At 34.0% G+C, this 12,467-nt stretch overlaps 1 protein-coding gene across 2 annotated transcripts in view; it reads right to left on the bottom strand.

Moving 5' to 3' along the window:
• Nucleotides 1-12,467, bottom strand: part of RANBP9 (RAN binding protein 9) — a 98,191-nt gene that overhangs the window by 43,726 nt on the left and 41,998 nt on the right. The gene's annotated exons all lie outside the window — the stretch shown is intronic.

Below are 12,467 nucleotides of genomic sequence, written 5' to 3'. Positions count from 1 at the left end.
GGTTATTCCTTATGTAAACAAATTATGAACAGTATATGACAATCAGAAACATGCTTAAGACACGTGGAGATTGATACAGTGTAATAGATTTGCTGGGTTTATAGGAAAAATGACATTGAAATTCAATGAAATACCAAAAAATATATCACCCATCCAAGAGGACCATGACTATGTAATCAATAAACTACACTCAGATAACAAAACAGCAATAATAATTACTCCTTTTACCATTGCTTAAAAATTCCTTTCTACTAATCTACTGGGGATGATTTTTAATAATATCCTTCTGCCCAGTCAAAAATACAAAATCTTTTTTGAGAGAAAGGAAATTTTCAAACAGAAGTAGAAAATCAAAGGAGAAGGCATTCTCACATAACATTTTAAAATATTTCAAAAATTATGATGACTTTGGAATGAATTTTTGGCAAATTCACAAAAGGTCAACACAAAGGCCTACCAATTTAATTTTCAAGATGCCATATGAGCTAAGAGTATGAGGAAAAGAATCAGATTCTGAGTAATCATGACAATAAGACAAAAGATGACATAAAAAATATCAGAGAATAGTGGAAGGGATTTTTTTATTTTTCATTATAATACATTTCTATTAACCATATTCATTTAAAAGTACTTCCCTTTTCTACCTCTATGCTAAAATAAGTGACAATAGAAAACTACAGTTTTATCTTTGGTTCAGAGTTTTAAAAAAAGATTATGCAGTGATTATTCTCTTCTCTCTGTCTCATATACACAGACACAAAAACACACACAGGCATCAACAATTTGATAAACTGAAAAGAAAAATGGATTTGAAATCAAAGAATCTGGATATTAATTTAACCTTGATTCTGCTACCTGTTGTGTGATTTTGGGCAGGTCACAAACTCTCTTTCTTTGTTTTATCTGAAAGTTGGGAAGGAACCTGTGGAAAGGATGTGCACTAGATGATACTTGAAATCATTCAATCAGCAAGCATTTATTAAGCACCTCTTGAGTTCCAGAGATTATGCTAGGCTCACAAAACAAGAAAAAAAAGAAAGGAGACAAGAGAGAAGAAAAATAATTCCTATTCTTAAGATTCTTATGTTTCAACAAGGAAGACAATTTACCCAAGTAAATACAGGAAAAAAATTTTAAAATACATTATAGTTCAATATAATTCAGAGGAGTTCTAGCAATAGGAGAAGGGGGGGGGAGGTCAGGAAAGGCTTCCTGTTACAAAGGGGTGCCTCGAACTATATGTTAGAAGAAGAAGAGTCCTATGAAGCACAGCCAACTTGGGAAAGAGTGCAATGCAGACATAAGGGACTGTCAGTACAAAAGTACATAGAACATGAAGAGTCTTGTGAGAAAGTGGGAAATGGCAACTCTAGGAAGACAAAATGAAATTAGATAAGGATTGTAGGGCATTAAAAGTCAAAGTTTACATTTTATCCTACAAACAACCACTGGAATCACTGGATTTTACTGAGTAGTGGAATGACAAGGTGAGGTCAGCATCACTTATGAAGAAGAGAGAGCTTTGTAGCTACATAGAGAATTGTTTTAAATGGGAAGAGAAATGAGGTAAGTAAGGAAAGGAATTAGTTCAGATGACATCCTGAACAAAGGTAGTACCTATATGAACAGAAAAAAAGGATTAGATATGAGAGGGTTCTTAACTCATTCAGACACTATAAACTAGGATGAGGGCCAGGAGGAGAAATGCATCTATTTCTTTGTAATTGTATGTATTTTATCTTATGCTTTTAAAAACATTATCATGAGAAGAGGTCCATAAGTTTTACTGGACTGCCAAAGGGGTTCAAAACATCCCCCCAAAATTAAGAGCCTCTATCACAGAGGTAGAAACAACAAAATTTGGCAACTGGAAGTATGAAATGAGAGAGAATAAAAAACTGACGATTAAAGTTGAGAGACTAGAAGAATAGCAATCTCTCCTAAACATACAGACAGAAGTCTGAGAGTGAGATAATGATTTGTTTGGGACACAATACAATTGAGATGGCTATGAGATATCCAGGCTGAAATATCTAACAGGTATCTGATGATGGGAGAGGAGAGCTCAGGAAAGAGACTTCTATGGATATAAAGAACTGAGTCAGTTGGTCAATAAAAACAGAAATGAAATAGTTAAACGCAGGGGAGATGCTGAGATCTCAGAGAGAACAGATTAAACACACACACACACACACACACACACACACACACTTGTGAAGACCATTGGATTACAGGGTTTGATGGGAATGATGAGACTGCAAAGGAGAATGAGGAATCATCATACAGTCAGAAGAACCAGAAAAAAACAGTGTCATGAAAATTCAAAGAGAATCTAAGAGTAGAGTGATCTAAAATTTTAATAAGACCCTCAAATATGACAATTCAACAATACCTGGAAATAGTAGTTTCAATTGCCTAAGAAACAAGGATACACAGAGTTTAATATTGAAGGAAGAAATAGAGGCCTTTAAGTTTAGATACTTTCCCCAAAAAAGTTTGGAAAAGGGAAATGGAAGAGATCACAAACCTGAAGGAATTTAGTATAAAAAAAGTTTTTGGCCAATAGAGGTGGCTTTGGCATATTTAAAGGCAAAAGGGAAAGAGCTAGTAGAGAGGTAGAAGAGGGATAGAATTAAAAAAGACAATGTGCTAGAGAACATGGAAAAATATGAAATCAAGGCAATATATTTTAGCAAAAGGGACACTTCATTATCACAAACAGGTGAAAAGGACAAAAATTCTTTCAAGCAAACGCCTAAAGCTCCTACATTTGAAAGAAAGTTCCAAGGACTGAAGAACAACAAAAATTGTTGTTACAAGGTGACAAACATGTTTCTACTTAATATTCTCTTTTTTAAATTTCAGACTACCTCTGTTTTAAAAAGATAAAGGAAAAATTATCTACTAGAGCCCCAAATTAGTTTCTTGACCTAGGAGCTACTGACAGAATTAGCAGAAACTTATTCCTTGGTCAAGTTTATCATGCCTTTTATCTCAGGTAATAGTCAAAGGAAGACAAGAGAACTAGCCAGAATCAAAGAAGAAAATATGACTCAATCAAAACTAAGAAGACTACCTCATTCTATTTTGTTAAAAATCTCTTAGAAAACAATGGAAATAATGGATTTGTTACTTCTTTTTCATGAGCAATTCTGCTATCCTTTATAGTTCATATCCTCCCCCCTCCACCACCTAACAATTTGACTTAGATCCACAAATAAGTTTTTAATTTAACATTATATCTTTTCTCCTTTACATTTATAATGCAATCAGTACATTTTCATCCACTATTCTTTTTGTGCCATTACAAGAAAAAAAATTGCAGCACAAAAATCACATTTATTCAAGATTGAAAAAAAAATCATAATATAATCAGTGCCTACCTTAGTGCTTGACTCCATAGTAAACAGGAAATCTAAACCCCAGCATAATACAAGTCTCTCCATTATTTATTTTGAGGGTTCACTGCTTCGGTATCATAACTATTCACTTATTAATTACCAAAACCACAAATCAGTCATTTAACCAATATTAACTAAGGAAAGGCCTTAAATTCAAAGCATTGTATTAGGAACTACAGGTGATATCGTGATGAAAATGATTAGGGAAAAGCTGAAAGAAACTTTAGAAATTATCTAGTTCAAATCCTGAATTTTGATAGATGAGGAAATGTGGCATAAAGTGATCTTAATTAACCTTGCCCAAGGTCACACAACAATTTAGTTATTAGTAGCAGACTAAACCCCGTGTTTCCCAGTTGCAATTTCTTTCTGCTATATATCTATAATGCTCAAAAGAAGATCTAGTAATAAAATCAAGGGGGTAGTGGTAAAACACTACACACACACACACACATAAACCAAATTATTTAGAAAACTCAGAAAAAATGGACTGCACAAATTCAGACGCTTGAGGAAGATTAGAAAATTTAACAGTTAAAACTCAAAGAAATCTAATTTTAGATGTCTTTGATAAGACAATAACAAAATTAAGATTTCCAACAATTTTTGTCATGATTTCATATTGTCTTCATCTTTATTAGTGTCTGCAACAATACATGATAACACCAGCATCATATAAGCATATTCCCAATAACCTTAATACATTGTTCCTGTCAGTTATCGAGTCTGGCCAATAAGAAAACAACTGTCAGCCAGGACCACAGACAGTAACTCTAACCTACCAATACCCCCTCACCTAAGAAAATAGCAAGAAAAGTGAATTTACAGCCTCCAACTTTAAACTACTACAGTATGAATTTTGTATTTGTGCTCTGCACATGTAAACACGTGGCCATGTATTTACCCTATATCACCAATTTATATCGTTATGTGCTGTTTCTACAAAATTTCTTCACATAACTCAGTGAACAACAATGTATGACTAAACCGTCATGTTTCTGAGAAAGCTATTATCAATATCAGGCTCTCAAGTATCCTTTAAGACTCTTACTATCTCTGTGGTAGCCAAAGTATTGTTTTTACACAGATAACTTGTCCTCTGCTCCACAGACCTGAACCCAGATCTCCATTACAAAAATAGTGTTCCTATAGCTTATTCCTTCCCTACTGTTACCTATGCATCTCACATACAGGAGAACCCTGTGCCTGTTGGTACTATTAGACCAAGAAGGAAAAGTCCTCCTTTTGGACATAAGGCAATCAATCTGTGTTTACTATGGGGTCAAGCACTAAGGTAGATACTGGGTAAAAACAAAATACAAAAAGAATGGCATAATCCCTATCTCAAAGAACTTACATTTGGGGAAATAGATAACTGGATCTAAATCTGACTCTTGATCTTCTCTAGCTCTGTGATTCTAAGTCACAACTTCTCTAAACCAATTTCCTTGTCTGTCACAACTTCTCTAAACCGATTTCCTTGTCTATAAATTAGTGATAGCAGTACCTCCCTTATACAAAGGCTGTTGTGAGAATCAGATGAGAACCCAATTCAATTGTACCTCCAACTGGAATAGTTCCTGGTGCAGCCTTTGTTTGTAGTTAGGGGTAGAGGAAGAAAAACAAGTTACTGCTCACCAGAACAAGATGCAAGGGACTTGGGCTGTGGGAACCAGGATGTGGCTAGCCACATGTCTAGATACAAGGAGCTTGGGTCCTAGTAGACAGGACGTCAGGAAGCATAGGTCCAATATATTTCTATTCCTTGTTTTTCTCAAAATTTGGTCAAATTTTTAAAAAAAGTAAAGAAGGAAAGAAACATCTCCCCCTTTAGAGTCTAACTAATGAGCAATGAATAAACTCCTACTCCTGACCCGCCCCAGGTCACCTTTCCCTATAAAATACCCATATTGAAGAACTCCTTTAAACCAACCAGGCAATAAAGCCTTCTCACTGAGAAGCTAAGGAAACATTAAAAAGAATAAGAGGAACTCGGTAAACAAAAACGAGGCCTGTTTACCAAAAACATCATCTCTACCAATTCAGTGTTCAGATAATTATAAGTTCAGATAATTTCTCTCCCACAGCGTAGGTGTTGTACAAATATTAAAAAACTAAAGAAATGTCATTATCATTATTGCAAGAATCTTTCAGGAGATAGAAATTTTCTACAAAGATCATCCATTATTTTGCTCTCCTCCATGTATACCTCCAGAAAACGTCTAAAACATATAGTAGAAGTGAATTTACACAATTAGGTCTTCCATAAAGGAGTATTTTTGTTTTTCTCTTATCCTATAGCTTATGTTCTATTTCTCATTTTAAATAGGAGAGATAGGTAAGAATGCTTAATATTCAAATGGTTCCATGATTTTATCCATGTGTACATTCCCTTCAATGATCCTCACCTAATTTCCACCACAGCCTTAGATTATATTCCTGAGTAATTTAGTTCACAAGTAAGCTTTCAATTTAATCTTCCCCAGAACCAGATCTCTTCCTTACTTCCCAGCCCTTTCAAGTTCTGTGCAACTACTATACAACCATCTATACTCTGAAATAAATTCTCCAGCAAAGATCTATAATATGTCCTAGAGACTTTCCTCTGACTCCTTTAAATTTTTTTATTTAATAATATTTTCCCCAGTTTTCCCCTTTCTCTCTCTTCCAGAGTGTTTGGTCTGCAAACAGCCTGGCTAGCAGGTCAAACTAAGGCCATCATCTTGACTATCATCTCCCCTCAGGCCCTGCCAGAGACAGCCCAGGACCCTATAACCCAAGACCTGCCCTACTAGTCATCATCTCAGGAAGCAGGCCCTGTGTAAAATGTGACTAGGCAACTGCTACTGCTGGTACTACAGTCCAGCCTCCTCAGAACGCCCAGCTCTGGCGAGCCCCAGAGAAAATTCTCAAAACCAATGGCACTTGCCACTATCAAGTGAACTACTTATCAGTAGAAACTGCATTTTAAAAGATACTTCACTATCTACTTTACTGATGTCCCCCAAGGTCTATAGGACCTCTCTCTCTGATTTGCAGATCACCCTTCTTTTAAGTGTTGCCTCCCCCAAGTGGAATGGGGGTTCCTAGAATGCAGTAACGGTCTCAATCTTCTGTCTAGTACAATATCATCTCTAATAAACATGCAATCTCTATTAATGTTGTTTGGAAAGCAATAGTATCTAAAAAAGTTCTCTAATATAGTGGCATCAAACTATGTCTATGGACTGTATATTAACATTTCCCCCCTTGAATAATATTTTATTTCTTCCCAATTACATGTAAAAACAATCTTAACATTCATCTTTAAAATTCTGAGTTCTAAGTTCTTTCCCTCTCTATCTTACCTCAGTAATTTGATATAGGTTATACATATGCAATTACGCAAAACATAGTTCTGAAAGAAAACACAGGCATTACCCCCCCCCCCAAAAAAAAAAAACATAATAATGAAAAATAGTATGCTTTGAGCTGCATTCAGAATGTATCAGTTCTTTCTGGAGATGGATAGCATTTTTCATCATTTGGATTTATCTTGAATCATCATATTGCTAAGAAGAGTTACTAAGTCATTCACAGTTGATCATCATAAAATACTGCTGTTACTGTGTACAATGTTATGCTGGTTCTCTCCACTTCACTCAGCATCAGTTCCTGTACGTCTTTTCAGGGTTTTTTGAAATCTGCCTGCTCATCCATTTTATTTCTTTTTTTTTAAATTTTAAACTTAAATATAAAGTTTAAAAAAAGCATTATCATGTTTACAACAGAACCTAAGAGAGGATTCAAAATATAAAGCAATAAGTTCCATTTCAAGAATGTCTATATAATAAATACCACACACTGTATTTAGTTAGAGCTGTCCATCTTTGGTCTTTGCCTTCTTTGTTTTGTTCTCTGCTGAATTTTTACTTTATTTTCCCCCTTCCTCTCCACAAGGTTGCAATTAAGATTGATATATATATATATATATATATACACATACATATATATATATATGCATACATATAGATATATAGATATACACTACACACACACATATATATGTATCTATAATCGGGCACATATTTTTACACGCATATATGTAAGACCATACAGGCTTATTTCCACAGTTTCTCTGAAGGTAGCATTAGCTCTTCCTTCATAAGTCCTTATTTTCCTAAATAGCAATATTTGTTCAGTTATTTTTAAAAGTGTAAAACTGACATGGTGTGATTTTCATATTTTTTCTCTTGATTAAATCAATTTTCACTTTCTATGAGATCATGATTACCACCACTGCTTTTTTAAAAAACATAATTCTACTCCTGATCTTTATTTTGTTTTTGTGTATCTCTTATTTTTGTGTATCATTTCCTGAAAGCAATGTTCATATTTTTAATCTATATTTCTATTGTTATGGATGAATTCATCCAATTCACATTCTAAGCTATTTAGTTAGAGCTGTCCAGCTTTGGTCTTTGCCTTCTTTGTTTTGTTCTCTGCTGTATTTTTACTTTATTTTCCCCCTTCCTCTCCACAAGGTTGCAATTAAGATTGATATATATATATATATATATGCATACATATAGATACAGATATACACTACACACACACATATATATGTATCTATAATCAGGCACATATTTTTGCACGCATATATGTAAGACCATACAGGCTTATTTCCACAGTTTCTCTGAAGGTAGCATTAGCTCTTCCTTCATAAGTCCATATTTTCCTAAATAGCAATATTTGTTTAGTTATTTTTAAAAGTCTAAAACTGACATGGTGTGATTTTCGTATTTTTTTTTTCTCTTGATTAAATCAATTTTCACTTTCTATGAGATCATGATTACCACCACTGCTTTTTTAAAAACCATAATTCTACTCCTGATCTTTATTTTGTTTTTGTGTATCTCTTATTTTTGTGTATCATTTCCTGAAAGCAATGTTCATAGTTTTAATCAATATTTCTATTGTTATGGATAAATTCATCCAATTCACATTCTAAGCTATAATTGTTTTTTTAAATTTTCCTCACTATCCTTCTCAACTATTGCTGATTTCTCTAACTTTACTTTTACCCACTACATTGCCCTCCTACTACTTAATCTACCTCCACCTCCAAAAAGCCTTCCTTATCTTCTTTCCCTACCCTATTGCCCTTGTTCCTTGTTTCTATCTGAACTTAGAACATATGTTATTTTCTCTTTATCCCAATTCTTGTTAATTTACAACCCTTTTAAACCCTCCCCTTATCCTATTCCCTCATCATTTTATTTCTTTACAAATTTTAAATAATTTTATTCCCTTCTAAATGTATATGTTGTTCTCTCTTTAACTGAGGTCTACTCAGGTGAGTAGAGTTCCCTTTAAAAACCCTTTGTTTATCTTCTCCCCCTTCCCTATCCCCTTAAATCTTAATCCCTTAATTCTTCCTGAATCAGAAACTTTTATACTCTTCTAGATAGATGAGAATAGGCCTTCAAAACTGCCAGCCCTCTACTCACATCTAATTCTTCTGTATCAGTTCTTCCTCATTCCTCATTTGTATGACATTAATTGCTTTTTACCTTTTGCTACAGTTTGGCTTTTTAGAATTATCATACTCAACTCTACACCCATCATTCTTTTAAACTACCCAATTACTAATGACAATCTTAGACACATGGTTTACATTTCCATCTATAAAAAGTAAACAATTTGTCTTTGAGTTTCTTATAATTAGTTTTGGTTGTTAATCTTATATATTTCTTGGATGTTGTAGGTCAGATTTTCTGTTGAATTTAGGTCTTTTTTTTTCCCCCCAACAAAATCCTTGATGTCTGGCAATTCATTTAATGCCCTTCCTTCCCCTCCCTTATTCAAGATTATGCTCAACTTTGCTGGATATATTTCCAACCACAACCTCAGTTTTTTTGCTCTTCGATATATACTATTTCAAGATCCACAGTCTTTTAGTGTAGCTGCTGTTAGGTCTTGTGAAATTCTAATTGTGGCTCCATCATATTTGAATTTTTTTTCTTATTCTTCATAATATTTTCTTTTAAACCTGGGGGTTTCAGAATTTGGCCCCGATATTCCTGTAAATTTTCCTCCTAGGTTTTCAAGGTGTCAATTGGTAGATTTTTTTTTTCTTTTTCTACTTTACCCTCTTGTTATAACATTATTTTATCAAAATTCTTTTTTTTTTAATTATAGCTTTCAGATAGTCCAATTTTTCTTATGTCTTCATCTGTCTCCAGATCAGTTATTTTTTTTGATGAAATGTTTCAATCTCTTCAATTTTTTCAGTCTTTATATTTTGTTTAATTATTTCTTGGTCTCAATTTTGCTGGCTTCCCCTTGCACAAGTCTAATTTTCAAGCAGTCATTTTCTTCCTTAAGATTCTGGATTTCCTTTTCTGGTTGATTGACCTTTTCATAAACTTGTTTTTCTTGGATTATCATTTTTTAATTTTTAAAAATATTTCCTCTATCTCTCTTTTTTTTATTTTTAAAGTCTTTTTTTTTTTTTTTTTTTTCCCCAGTTCTTCTATACTCACTGTTTGCTCTTTCAGCAAAGCTAGCCTGGAGGTGTTTACACTATTTTTTCCTAAACCTGGGGGCTTCAGAAGTCAGGTATGTGATATTCCCTCCTAGGATATTCTCCAGTTGTCCCAGAAGGACCACTGTTCTGCCCCAATTCTTTTTTCTATTTGCCAATCGACATTCACCCTGGAGCACTATTTTGTTTCATTTGTAAAGGAAATATGGAAAGCTTGGAATTTTCTGACCTATTATGCCATCTTCCCACAATCCTCTCCTTACCATTTCTCAAAGCATAATAGTATTCCACTACAATTATATACCACAACTTATTCAGCTATGCCCCAAATGATGGGTACATACCTTCCCTCCACCCCAATTTCCAACACATTCTACCATATTTTGTACATGTCGATTCTTTTCTCTTTTTTATGATCTCTTTAGGATACAAACCTGGTAGTGGATCAAAGGGTATGCACAGTTCCAAATCACTCTCCAGAATGGTTAGATCACTTTACAACTTCACAACAGAGCCTTAGTGTCCTCCTGTCTAATATCTGTCATTTTCCCTTCCTGTCTTATTTACCCATCCGATAGATATGAGGTGGTAGGTAGTTCAAGGTTGTTTTAATGTGTATTTCTCTAATTAAGAGTGATTTAGGGCATTTTTTCATATGATTATAAATAGCTTTGATTTCTTCTTGGAAAATGACATATCCTTATAAATTTACTTTAGTCCTCCATATATTCAAGAAATGAGGCCGTCATCAGAGACATTTGCTGTAAAAAAATTTCCCCCCAGTCTTCTGCTTTCCTTCTAATCTTAGTTGCATTGGTTTGTTAGTTCAAAACTTTAATTTAATCAAAACTGTCCATTTTTATATTTCAGTGCTTTCTGTCTCAGTCATAAATTATTCCATTAGATCTAAGAGGTTATCTATTTTCTTCTAATTTGTTTATGGTATTACCTTTTATGCCTAACTAATATACTCATTTTTATTTTATCTTAGTATATATAGTTAGTGTAAAATGTTGGTCTATACTTATTTCTGTTTTACTGTTTTCCCTGCACTTTTTGAGCATACTGACTTTGAATTAATATTATCTGTGCATTAACTATTTATTTGGTTAATCATTTCCCAATTAAATCTTAGTATGGTTCAAATTTAAGACCTCTGCTTTAAGGCAGATATAGGTTATTTGATTTTCTCTTTTGGGAGGAGGGGGAAAGATATAGACTTGTAGAAATGTTTGTGTGTGTGTATGTGTATGTACATGCATATATATACACACACATATCTACATGCCATGTTTGCATATAATTAGAAATTACAAATTTATAAAATGTTAAAAAAGCTACACTAGGACTGAAAGTGTAGACAATTCAGAAAATCTTTCCCCTGATTTTCAACTGAGTTTAAAAAGAAAAATGACATTTTTTTCCTAAAAAGGAATGGTTATAAAATATTCAAAGATAAATTTCATCACTCATTTTCAGGTATTGCTACAAAAGATTATTTTGCTGTACTATGGTTTTGGCATTATAGACATAAATTGATTTAATACCCAATTTATAAGAATGTTCATATCACTTTATTCATAGACAATACCAGAATTAACTCCTTTTTCAAGATTTCAAGAATTTATAGTTCAGACTAACATTCCACCTTAACCCTTATGATTATACTTAAGGACTCTTGATACAGATGATGATGATCCCTCCTGATACCCTCCTTTCATTCAATCCCCTAAATTCCCAAGTTCTCCACTCTCACACTATCTCGGCCACACACAGACTGTTAAAACTCTTGCTCTGCCAAACACCATAAGTTGTTCTACTTTTATGTTTGTCTTCTATCAAATCATAAATCTCCAATCCTTCAATCTTTGCCTTAGTCCTCCTAAATGTATTCTTTGTCCTTTCCATAACTTCTATCCATCCCTGCTACCCTCTTCTCCTAATCCATCACCCCTGTTATTTCACCTTTTTTCATGGTCTTAAATCTACATCAACCAGATGAGGCAACTGGGGTTAAATGACTTGCCCAGGGTCACATACCAGGAAGTGTTAAATATCTGAGACCAGATTTGAACGCAGGTCCTCCTGACTTCAGGGCTGATGCTCTATCCACTGCACTACCTAGCTGCCCCTTCTTGGCTACTCTTAAACCCTTGACATCTTGTCTTATCACCAATTTCACCTTGTGAAACTCCAATCCTGAGTTACATTCATTATGTGACTCCTCTTTTCTTACTTCTATGTGGCTGAATATTCCTGATCAAAGTCAGACAACTTAGGAAGCTTTGTATATTTATTTAACTTTACTGTGCGCCCTTATTTTCATATGGCAATTGTTTTATTTATTCTTGAATGACTATCACTCCCCCCATAGTAGCTTCCATCTTCTCTTCAAACTTCCTATTACATTTCCTCACTCATTCATTCTTTCTTAGCATCAGAACTCACAACTTAACTATATTAAGAAAGCAGAGGAAGAGGTAAAGCCAAGATGGCATAATACCAGGAAGAAGTACAGCAAGCTTCCCTCCAACAAACCC

The sequence above is a fragment of the Sarcophilus harrisii genome, chromosome 1 (assembly GCF_902635505.1).
Source record: "Sarcophilus harrisii chromosome 1, mSarHar1.11, whole genome shotgun sequence".
Lineage (NCBI taxonomy): Eukaryota > Metazoa > Chordata > Mammalia > Dasyuromorphia > Dasyuridae > Sarcophilus > Sarcophilus harrisii.
The sequence above is the reverse complement of the archived record's forward strand: the minus strand, read 5'-3'. Positions and strand labels throughout refer to the sequence as shown.